At 39.2% G+C, this 10,364-nt stretch overlaps 1 pseudogene; it reads right to left on the bottom strand.

Annotated features, from left to right (window-relative positions):
- Positions 1-6,091: 6,091 nt before the first annotated feature.
- LOC143559681 (transcription factor SPEECHLESS-like) lies at positions 6,092-9,030 on the bottom strand (annotated as a pseudogene).
- Between the last annotated feature and the right edge of the window lie 1,334 nt (positions 9,031-10,364).

Below are 10,364 nucleotides of genomic sequence, written 5' to 3'. Positions count from 1 at the left end.
GCACACTGCATTGTTTGGTTACTTAGTGAATCCTGCGTATGTTTCTCCTCCGGAAGATGGGTTTCTCGATCCAGCACCGCAACAGGCCAATATTCCTTTACCACCTCCTGTGGTTCAACCACCACACGTGGTACAGCAAGCACCACCTGTAACATCCCGAAATTTCAAAGGTAATATTAATTATATTACTTATTAATAGATGGGAAGTTTACTCGGGTTATCAGGAAATAAATAAAAGAATAGGAGTTGGTATGGGTCGGGCTAGTGTCGGGTAATGGAAGTGGGTTATGGACTTGGGTTAATTGAGATAGGTTAAATGAGAATGGGATTTCAGGGATATAAATACCCCCAAAATCCCAAAATATCTCATTTCTCACCAAACTCCCTAACACACACTCCTTACACCTTCAAAACACACACATTCTAACCGATCTAGATTCGAAGCCGAGACCCGAGATTTGTTGATAGATCTGAGTTGGTAAGGTAAGAACTAATCTAACAAAGCTATTATTACTGAAAATGGTTAGGATTGGATGGGTTAACCGGACCCGAAACCCAACTGCCCAAATCGGACCCCTAAAACGTCGATTTTAGGCCGATTTGATGGTTGGGGTTTGTAGGCGCCGATCATACGGTTCCGTGGGTACCAAAATCGAGTTATTTGGCTAAGAAACGAAGGAGTTATGGGCAAACAGATCTGCAGCGCGACAACTTCGCCTGCAAGATTAAGTTCGCCTGATGAACTTCGCCTTCAAGCGTAACTTCGCCTTCAAGCGTAACTTCGCCTTCAAGCGTAACTTCGCCTAAGGATAACTTCGCCTAAGGCCAAGTTCGCCTAAGGATAACTTCGCCTGAAGCCAAGTTCGCCTAAGGATAACTTCGCCTGAAGCCAAGTTCGCCTAAGGTTTAACTTCGCCTGAAGCCAAGTTCGCCTAAGGTTTAACTTCGCCTGAAGCCAAGTTCGCCTAAGGATAACTTCGCCTGAAGCCAAGTTCGCCTAAGGTTTAACTTCGCCTGAAGCCAAGTTCGCCTAAGGTTTAACTTCGCCTGAAGCCAAGTTCGCCCGAGGTTTAACTTCGCCTGAAGCCAAGTTCGCCCGAGGTTTAACTTCGCCTGAAGTGAGGTTCGTTTAGAAAATAAATTAAAAACCTAATTGAAAATGTGTTAAGGCAGTTATCGAAAATAAAATTTTTCCAAGCTGACCTGGCAGCTTAACCCCAGCCAGGGGCTCTGCCCCTTGGACCCCGCTAGGGGCTGCCGCCCCTAGAACCCCGCTGCCAGGGGCGCTGCCCCCGGACCCCCGTTCGTTGTGGGTCATATAAAGATAGAAACGCAACATAAGTAGTAGTAGCTAATTGATACGTGTAAATATTATACAGTTAGCCGTGCACAGCTCAAGAGGGGAATAACTATTAACGGAGAGCGTAACGGTATTCAGGTGAGTTTCTAGCCCCATTTATGTGTTATGTTTTCGGGGCTGTGTGCATACTCGATGTGTTGTTAATACATTTATCCTAAGTGATAAGTGTATGCCATATGTGATATATGTGATGGATATGAATGGTTGCTTGTCGGTACGCGAACGATCTTCGGATATTGCGCGTACTGTCAGGTCAAAAATAAAGGTACGAATATTATACATCGAAGATGTATGAACATTACAAATGAATACTTGTCGGGGCGTGAACGATCTTCGGATATTGCACGTATCGACAAGAGGTATGGTTGTTAAATGAATGATGTAAAGAACGCCTAGGGTGTTCTTATGCTATGATGTAATTATTGTATATGTGAAGTAGGTGTATACAGGTACACGAATGGTATGTGAGTTCTACGTTCGACATAGTAAGTTAGGATGGCAAATCCCTCTAGCTTTTGTCGGACATAGACTCGGCTGGTGATGGCGTAGTTAAGGACTGCGGGCCTTATACGTAAAGTAGATGATAGATGTAAACGTAGTTAAGGACTGCGGGCCTTATACGTAAAGTAGATGATAGATGTAAACGTAGATAGGGACGGTGGGCCTTATACGTGTTACAGATAATAGACGACAACGTAGTTAAGGACTGCGGACCTTATACGTATTATAGATAGGCATCAGCATAGGAAAGGACTGTGGACCTTATACGTGCTGTAGTTGTATTGTGGTAGCATAGGGGAGGACTGCGGACCTCGTACGTGCTATGGTTTAGGTTGCAACATAGGGGAGGACTGTGGACCTTGTACGTGTTGTGGATGTAGGATGGTATAGGGAAGGACTGCGGACCTTGCACGTACCATAAAGGGTGAACATAGGTAAGGACTGCGGACCTTTGTACGTGTTCACGACCTTGAGTACAGGTATAGACGGTGAACTATGAACGTACTCTCGGTAGACTGAGGTTAGTGATTGTAGATATGTATGTATGTATGGTAGCGAGTATGTAAGTAGAACAGAAGGGTAACTAGTGAAGTATGGATATGTATCTACGGATATGTATGTATGTGTATGTATTGTATGGCGTTCGATTAACTAGAACTCACTCAGCGTAGCTGACTTTTAGTATGCACGCAGGTGAGCTGATTACAGAGTTAGCATGAGGATGACACACGGCATGGATTGAACGGCTGGCATCTGAAGAAAGAAGTAAAGATGTTTTAAATATAAAGTTTTGTGTTATGGTATCAAAGAAAAGGTTTAACGTTTTGTAACAAATGATTGATGTTTTATATTCCGCGAAAAGTTTTAATAAACTCTGATTTGAAGAACTGTGTTTATGAGTAAATCCGACGCTAAAGTAGGGCTACCGGGTTCGGGGCCTTACACCACCCGTGGTACAGCAAGCACCGCCTGATAACCCTATTGCAGCTCCAGAAGCACAAATTGATCTTGAGGTTGCCTTTGGAGGGCAAGGGTTCTTTGACATGGAACGAGTTGATCCAGCTGCTGAAGTGAACTCTCCGTAGCTGAGGCGTCTGGTGCAAATGTTTCCATGGTCGCTACATCTGTGGCGGATTCAGAGAGAACTGACTCTGATTCCTCTACTGATGATATCGTTAAGCCCAACAAATTATTGCCAGACAAGAAAGAATACATGGCAAGCGAAAGAAATATTTAGATGATAGCGAATCTGATTATGAGGAGGATTTATATCGGATGGTACGAAGATCAAAGAAGGCAAGGGCTGGTGAAAGTTCAAGAGTTGGTGAAAGTTCGAGAGTTGTTCGTTTTTCTCCATCATCCTTGTCCGGTATGACTATGTTACCTGTTACTTCAACTGTCACACTGCCGATATCCTCAAGTGTTTCTTTGGTGACCACGTCGTCATCGTTTGGTACTCCTCCAACCACATTTCAGTTTACTGCTCCTGAGATAGTTTCCTTGCCACCTCCCACTCTTACTCCATCGGAGGTTGTTGCTAGATTTGTTGACTCAACGTTGGTTGCTACTGCGGGGTTACCTGTCTCAATACGACCCGCGGTTACTATTCAGCATACCTCATATATACCAGCTAGTTTTGGAATTCCTCCACCGTATGCTCAAGATATTTCTCACATGCGGTTTGATTTTGATGCTACTTTGTCTGACTCTGAAAGGATAGCGGCTCTTGAACGGGTAGTTGCTGAACAGTCAAGAATCAATCTCATCCAGACTCAAGTTATCCAGAGGCATGTGGCAGAGAATCAGATACAATCGTCCCGCCTCGTTGAACACGGTAAACTGTTTGATGCTCTTAAACAGTTCTTAGCATCTCAGGGGGAGACGAGCTGCAAGGGTGATGAATTGAGAACCAAGAAGAGGCAAGAAAGAGACGATGATCCCAATGCATCGAAAGGTGCAGGTGGTGAGTTGCCAAGAACTGAACAAACTCTTGGGACTTCCACATCTCAGGGGGGGTCTGCTGGTCCGTCAGGTAGTACAGGAGGTGAGAATGTGGTGGTCGTAGATGAGGAGGAAGTGTTGGGAAATGATGATGAGTTAGTCGATGATGTGTTAACGATTGATGAGATTGAAAAGATTGGGGAACAGATAGAGATTGATAGTGAGGTAGAAGAAGGGGAGATTGTTGATGATGGTGTAGAGCATGATATTCCGAATGTTGATAAGGTGAACTTGAGTCAAGATGCAAATGTGTCAGATGAGTCTGAGTGGGAAGAACAGCCGAAATGGAAAGAAGGTTGTGCTCAGTGGTTTTTCAAGACAAAGAAGCCCGCGGTGCCAACAATGTTTAAGAAGAGTTACAATATCAAGGGCTACGCTGAGTCAAAGAAAGGTATCATTTGCTGGTTGTATGACGAACAGGTAAAGTTGTTTGTGATTAAGCGTTATGATGGGATTCAGTATTTTAAGAAGGCCTTGAGATCGCTTAACACTTTGCCTGAGTGTGAGGTGAAAGACTTGGCTCAGTTGAGATTGATTAATAGGAGTGATGATGACTTCGCGAGATGGGTTGGAAAGATTGTGTGGAAAGAGAGTGTTAAGGAGAAAAAGTTTGAGTTATTGAAGCCTCAAAAAGGGAAACTGATAGAAGATAAGGAACGGGAAATGCGGGCTGATGGCAAGCCCTGGATGGTGATGAAGTATAAGCCGATTCATTTTTTGAAAGAGGTGCCGATGAAGATGATGCCCAAGGACGTGTTAAAGGATCTCAAGTGGTGGTACGTTGATTGCCAGACAGCTGAAGCTGTTATGGAAGATTAGGACGAACAGGAGATCCTGAGAGTGTATGATCCCATGCACTTGGTTAATTTGTCTCAAGCTGATTTGCATGTACTAAATGATAAGAAGATATTTTACATTCCTGCGTAGAAGGATGAAGCCAAGAAGTACTAGAGGGTGGTCTCTGTCTGTGTAAGGCAGGGCGTCCATGCTTGAAGACGAGTGGTACGAGATTTTTGGGATTACAAGACACGAGAAAGAAGATAGAGATATGAAGCTACTGCCAAGGGGGAGTCTGTTGGTGCATGATGTCAGTAGTTCAGTATCTTGTGTTTATCTGTGTCTGTAATCATTTAGTTTGTTTGTTTCGTGTTGAATACTGTTGATTTTGTATGTTCGCTAGTATGTTTAAGCGAACTTGATAGGCTAGCGAAGTTAAGACAACTTCGCCTAGGGTGTTAGGCGAAGTTGTCGAGGTTTATAAAACCCCTAACTTCGGCCATTTTGCTGATGTTTTTGGGAACGACGTGGTTTGGTGATCTTTAGTATCACGTGTTGGCTATTGCAATAAATCAAGTTTTACAGTATAACCTCGTGTGTTTACAAACATATTCAACGTATCAATCGTCTCGACACTCGTATCGTATACGTGGGGATTCCGCACCCTCGTACTACGAGATACTCCTGTGTAGATCCGGCTGGAAACCTTCAAACTACATTAATTTCAAATTAATTAAAGTATTTCATGGGTTAAATGAAATCCATAATCGATAAGATAGAAAAATTTCTGCAAAGAATTGAATGTTCTTTTATGATAAATTCAAAGCATTCTTTCGTTGTGTGGATGATAAAATCAGTCCAGATGATACCTTATATAGGGTTAACGATTCGTGCGTCGCAATGTTTCAGTTGGTGCTTAACTAGCATCTATATATAATTGTTTTCCAGTTATGTTTCGGTGGGATTAATACCATCGCTAATCGGTAGCATAATTTGTTGCCACCCGACGCAGGGGCCGGGGCAGTGCCTAAACACAATAATTGTAAAATGTAATTTGATCTACGTTTAAAATTCACCTGAACGTGGATTGGAAATTCATCATTCAATCGAAGTTCATAACGAATTAGAACATGATGATATCTAACTAACTTAACTATTCATCATGTACATCGAATACACATAAAAGGATCGAAGATGAAGTTAAAAATTACAAATGACAAAGTACGTACACGTACGCGTTATGTAATATTCTAATTAAACAAACACGAAATAAAAGTCACAACTTATCGAGTAACAGTTACATTGTTAGATCGATTAGTTACTAACCTTATTCAAATACTTTCTTACAATAAATAGATCGAGATAGATGTTGTTAGGATTCTAAACCTTTTTACCTTCCTTGCTTGATCAATAGATGACGCTATCAGCTATCTACTCCAATATACATCATGCCAAGACATCAAACATGACACCACGACACCACGTATTGGATATGATCATCTGTTAGCACGAAGTTACCCTAATCTGAAAATTTGAACCGAATAATGTACTAGTTAAAAGTGAGCAGAATGTGTTGTGCGAGGTCCTCCGCACTTAGCTTGCATTCGATTCCAACCTATCAAAATAAAAGTTCACAATTAATTAACACTCACGTACACTCGTTTATTGGCAACTATAAGTATTAAAAGTTAGAGATATATAAAAAATAGAACATTAACTTATTTTTTTATACAAAAAGGTTCTTATACGTATGTTTATTTAATGCTGTAACGGTAACATGACTCCAATAAGAATAAGCCTCCTTTAATTTGGAACAGTAGGTTTTGGTTCCAAGACTGATACTACCAGTACAAACTTAATAGCTAGCCATGGTATTAATTATTGTGAACTAGCTAGCCAACCTTAATATTTATAAGTGGGTTCATACTGGTTTATATTATAACATTTTATTGTACATAGAGTTATAAATAAAGGGAAATAAATGTTTAAGATGGTACACTTGTATGGCCATTTTATCATTTAACTTGTTGAGTTAATGTCTGTACCCTATGTCTATCTGTTACATTGTTGTTACCTTACCTCTTTCATCTCCAGAATCTACTGAACCTCCTTTATTACACTCTGTGACTTATTTTTTATGTCGTTTCTGTATGCAGTGCATTGTGTGTGAGCTACATAAAAACAAATTGCATGAACCATAAATCTATGTGCAGTAATGTTTTACAACCATATTTGTCAACACACCTAATAAGTGATCAAATGGTCCACCCAAATAAAACATGAAGAGAATAATGGTGTCTTCTTCTTCATACATTAAATACTCCTAATTCAGTTCTCTCTCCAATTATTTTCTTTCAAGTTTATGTCAAATAATTTTATATTTCTAAACAGCGTTTGAGACTATCCCTGATAGCGAGCATTCCCGAGACGGTATGTCAACTGTTCATACTGGTTTTCACGCTCCATGCGTAATTTACCTAGGAACACAATCAAAGAGGAAACAACCAATGTGGGAAAAACCCTTCCGTTAGGTTATGAACCTCAGATCATGATCTCAAGCCTTAATCATCACTCTCATGCAACTGGTTTGTCAAATAATTAATAATTAAATTTGAAAAACTTAAAATTAGGCTTTCCTTGGGAAATTTGCAATACCATTTTACAGAAATGGCAACATAGACAAAAAAACATAACAAGACACAAATTTTAACTTATAAAAGATTAACTGCTTACTAAATTAATTATTAATTTGGATAACCATATATTTAGTTTGATGGTACTTGAATACATCTTATATAGATAATCCTTAAGTGGACTTGAGTTCAAACCCCAAAAGCTATATGCCTATATGGCTATATGTTATAAAACTTGGACAACCAGGTGATAGCTAAAGTTAGGTTTCTAAATTTAGTACATAACATAAAAGAACAAAAAGGTGATTAATTTAGGTTTCCCTAAAAGAAGATCATAGGAGCAACACATTAAAGGACATAATAAGTGTGCATGCAAATCATGTAAATGAATATGCTTTTAAGAAAACTAAAGATTCTTTAGAGATAGGATTACCTTAATGGTAAATGAGTTAACCAGTCTTTCATCAACAGTGTCGATCGTAGCCTCGAGGATTTCAAGAGACAAGTCTTCTAGAGCCGATATTATCTTTGTTACTTGCCCAGGAAACCGCGGTGATACAATCTTTAGAAGAAGATTAGACCTTGAGAACTTGACCTCAACATCGGCAAGGGATGACCTCGAGCTAGCAACAAGCTCATAAATGGTGTCAGAATTTGAGGAAGAATAACTAGGTGAGGCTGGTGTGGTATTAGCCATGGATGATGATAATATGTGCCTGTATGGGCTTGCCGATTGTGGGGTTCTTGGGCTAATCGGCAAGCTTGGCCTCGGGCTCAAAGGCGGTTTTCTTGGACTTAGAAGTACAGTTCGAGGACTTGGTAATAGCCTTGGGCTCAGTACATCACTATACATCTTTCTTTGCTACTTTGCTTCTAAAGATTGCAACACTTGTTGCAATTCAGTGATGAAGTTGATAACCCCTCCTATTATTGATGCTTGATCACCCTAAAGTTTGCATAAACACAACCATAAGGAGAGTTATCAAAAGAAATTTATGATTGTATGTTATAGACTTCCATTTACACCACCCCCATCTGATTTCACATCATCAAACGGCCGTCCACGAAACACTTAGATGGCTGATTTGAATAAGAAAAAAGTCAAATTATGAAATTTATTGGTTAGATGGCCGTCTGGCCAATATCTAGACAGCTGTTTTGAGCATAAACGGTCACACTTTGAAATTTTTTTGTCAGAATAACCGTTCATGCAATATGCAAACGTTTGTTGCGGTCATAAATGATCAAACTTTTTGAAAATTCTTTTGGTTAAAACGGCTGTCCGACCTCTTTCTGGACAGCTGTTTGAAACGGTGTGAGATTAAATATTGTCAGACGGGTTTTTGTGTCTATAGCTACCCCATATATAAAGAAAGATAACAAATGAGAGTGAAGTATGATACCCTCTTGACATAAAAACAAGGCATCAGTGACCGGAGAACTGCTAAGTTCTCATTCATCTGCTTCCTACGGTTCCTCTCCACCTTAACATGGTTCGTCTTCAACGGCCCGTCTGAGTTTTCATTACCTTCTTCCAAAGGCAATGACACTTTTTGCCTCTTGGTTCTTGGTGAAAATGCCTCAACCATCGACTTCGGGGAAACTAACTGATCCAAACCGACACCACACTCCGTCTCATCTAATGGAGTCAAGGTCATGTATTCATCAGAAACACCCTCCAACGCCTCAAGAATACTGAATATGTCGTCTGGAGATGTTACTGCGGTCGAAGGTTCTACGAAATCTGGTAACGAGAAAGACTCACCAACCATTTTGATGGTTCAGACGAAGTAATCAAGTAAGAATAATGTGAAGACAAGAAACAAAGTGGTGGTGTTAACTAATAACTAGATTTTAACAAATATAGTAGCTAGATTGATAGGAAGAGCATGAAAGATGGTGCTTTTTGGAATATAGTGAAGATAAAGGGTAGAGAAATGCCAAAAACAGGAAATATAAATAGGCATCTGAATATGGATGGCGACTCATCTATCGACATCATCTCATCTCTCTTCAACCATGAATTTTAGTGAAGCATTTTATTGCTTTCACCTATACTAGTTACTCCCCAAAGTAAACCTGTATACTAGCTACAAAAATGTAACATGTCATAAAAAAATAACAATAATTTAAGCAATCGGTGTTGGGTACATATTTTATGTAGAAAACTATAATAATAATAATAATAATAATAATAATAATAATAATAATAATAATAATAATAATAATAATAATAATAATAATAATAATAATAATAATAATAATAATAATAATAAACGAAAATTTACATTTACAATTCACAACTGATACATACATAATTACATACATACAATATCAATTCATACATTCCAAATGATGTTGCTTTTGGTCATCTTCTTCCATTTTCAACTACCTTATAGATGTTTAATGCCTTCAACCAACTCTCATATTAATTCTAAATGAATTTATAAGTTGCATTAAAAGAAAATAATATAGGATTTATTATTTATTTTATGAAATTTAAGTTATTGATTATTAATTGGGCTTCAAAGATTTTATGGACTTATGAGAATTTGGTTGGGTCAAAGCAAGGATCAAGCTTGTTTAGCATTCTTTACAACAAGTACAACCAAGGAACCACAAAAAAACGGCTTCGTCCAAATTTATGCAAAACCGAGATTTCGTTAAGGTATGTTTTAGATTTAGAGATGGCTTATTTGTTATTTGTTTGGCATGAAATTTGGTAGATCATATCAAAAAGTAATGAATTTGGTTCGAAAGGAGCATGTTAGATTAGCTTGTGTCGGACGAGTAAAGGTTCGAATCAAATAAAAGATGAGTAAACATAATCGAGTTAACTTGGGAACTAGTCACACCATTTGATCAGGAAATAAAATGCTAGAAGACGATGAACCTGGGAGCGCATAATCAAGCAAAGGGTGGGCCGGAATTGGTATCTGCAAACCAGATTTTCTGTATGGGCTTAGGCCTAGTATAAAGATGAACCCAAAATCACTAGAATGCAAAAACACCATGTGACAAACCATGCTGGTCAATGGCCCAAGTGCGAATGGGGTCACATTTGCATGACAAGGGTCAAATGCAGATGGGGG

Source organism: Bidens hawaiensis, unplaced genomic scaffold (genome assembly GCF_021521415.1).
Source record: "Bidens hawaiensis isolate Kalapana, Puna unplaced genomic scaffold, B.hawaiensis_p1.1 tig00020021_1, whole genome shotgun sequence".
NCBI lineage: Eukaryota > Viridiplantae > Streptophyta > Magnoliopsida > Asterales > Asteraceae > Bidens > Bidens hawaiensis.
Note: the sequence above shows the minus strand (reverse complement) of the source record. Positions and strands in the feature narration are given on the sequence as shown.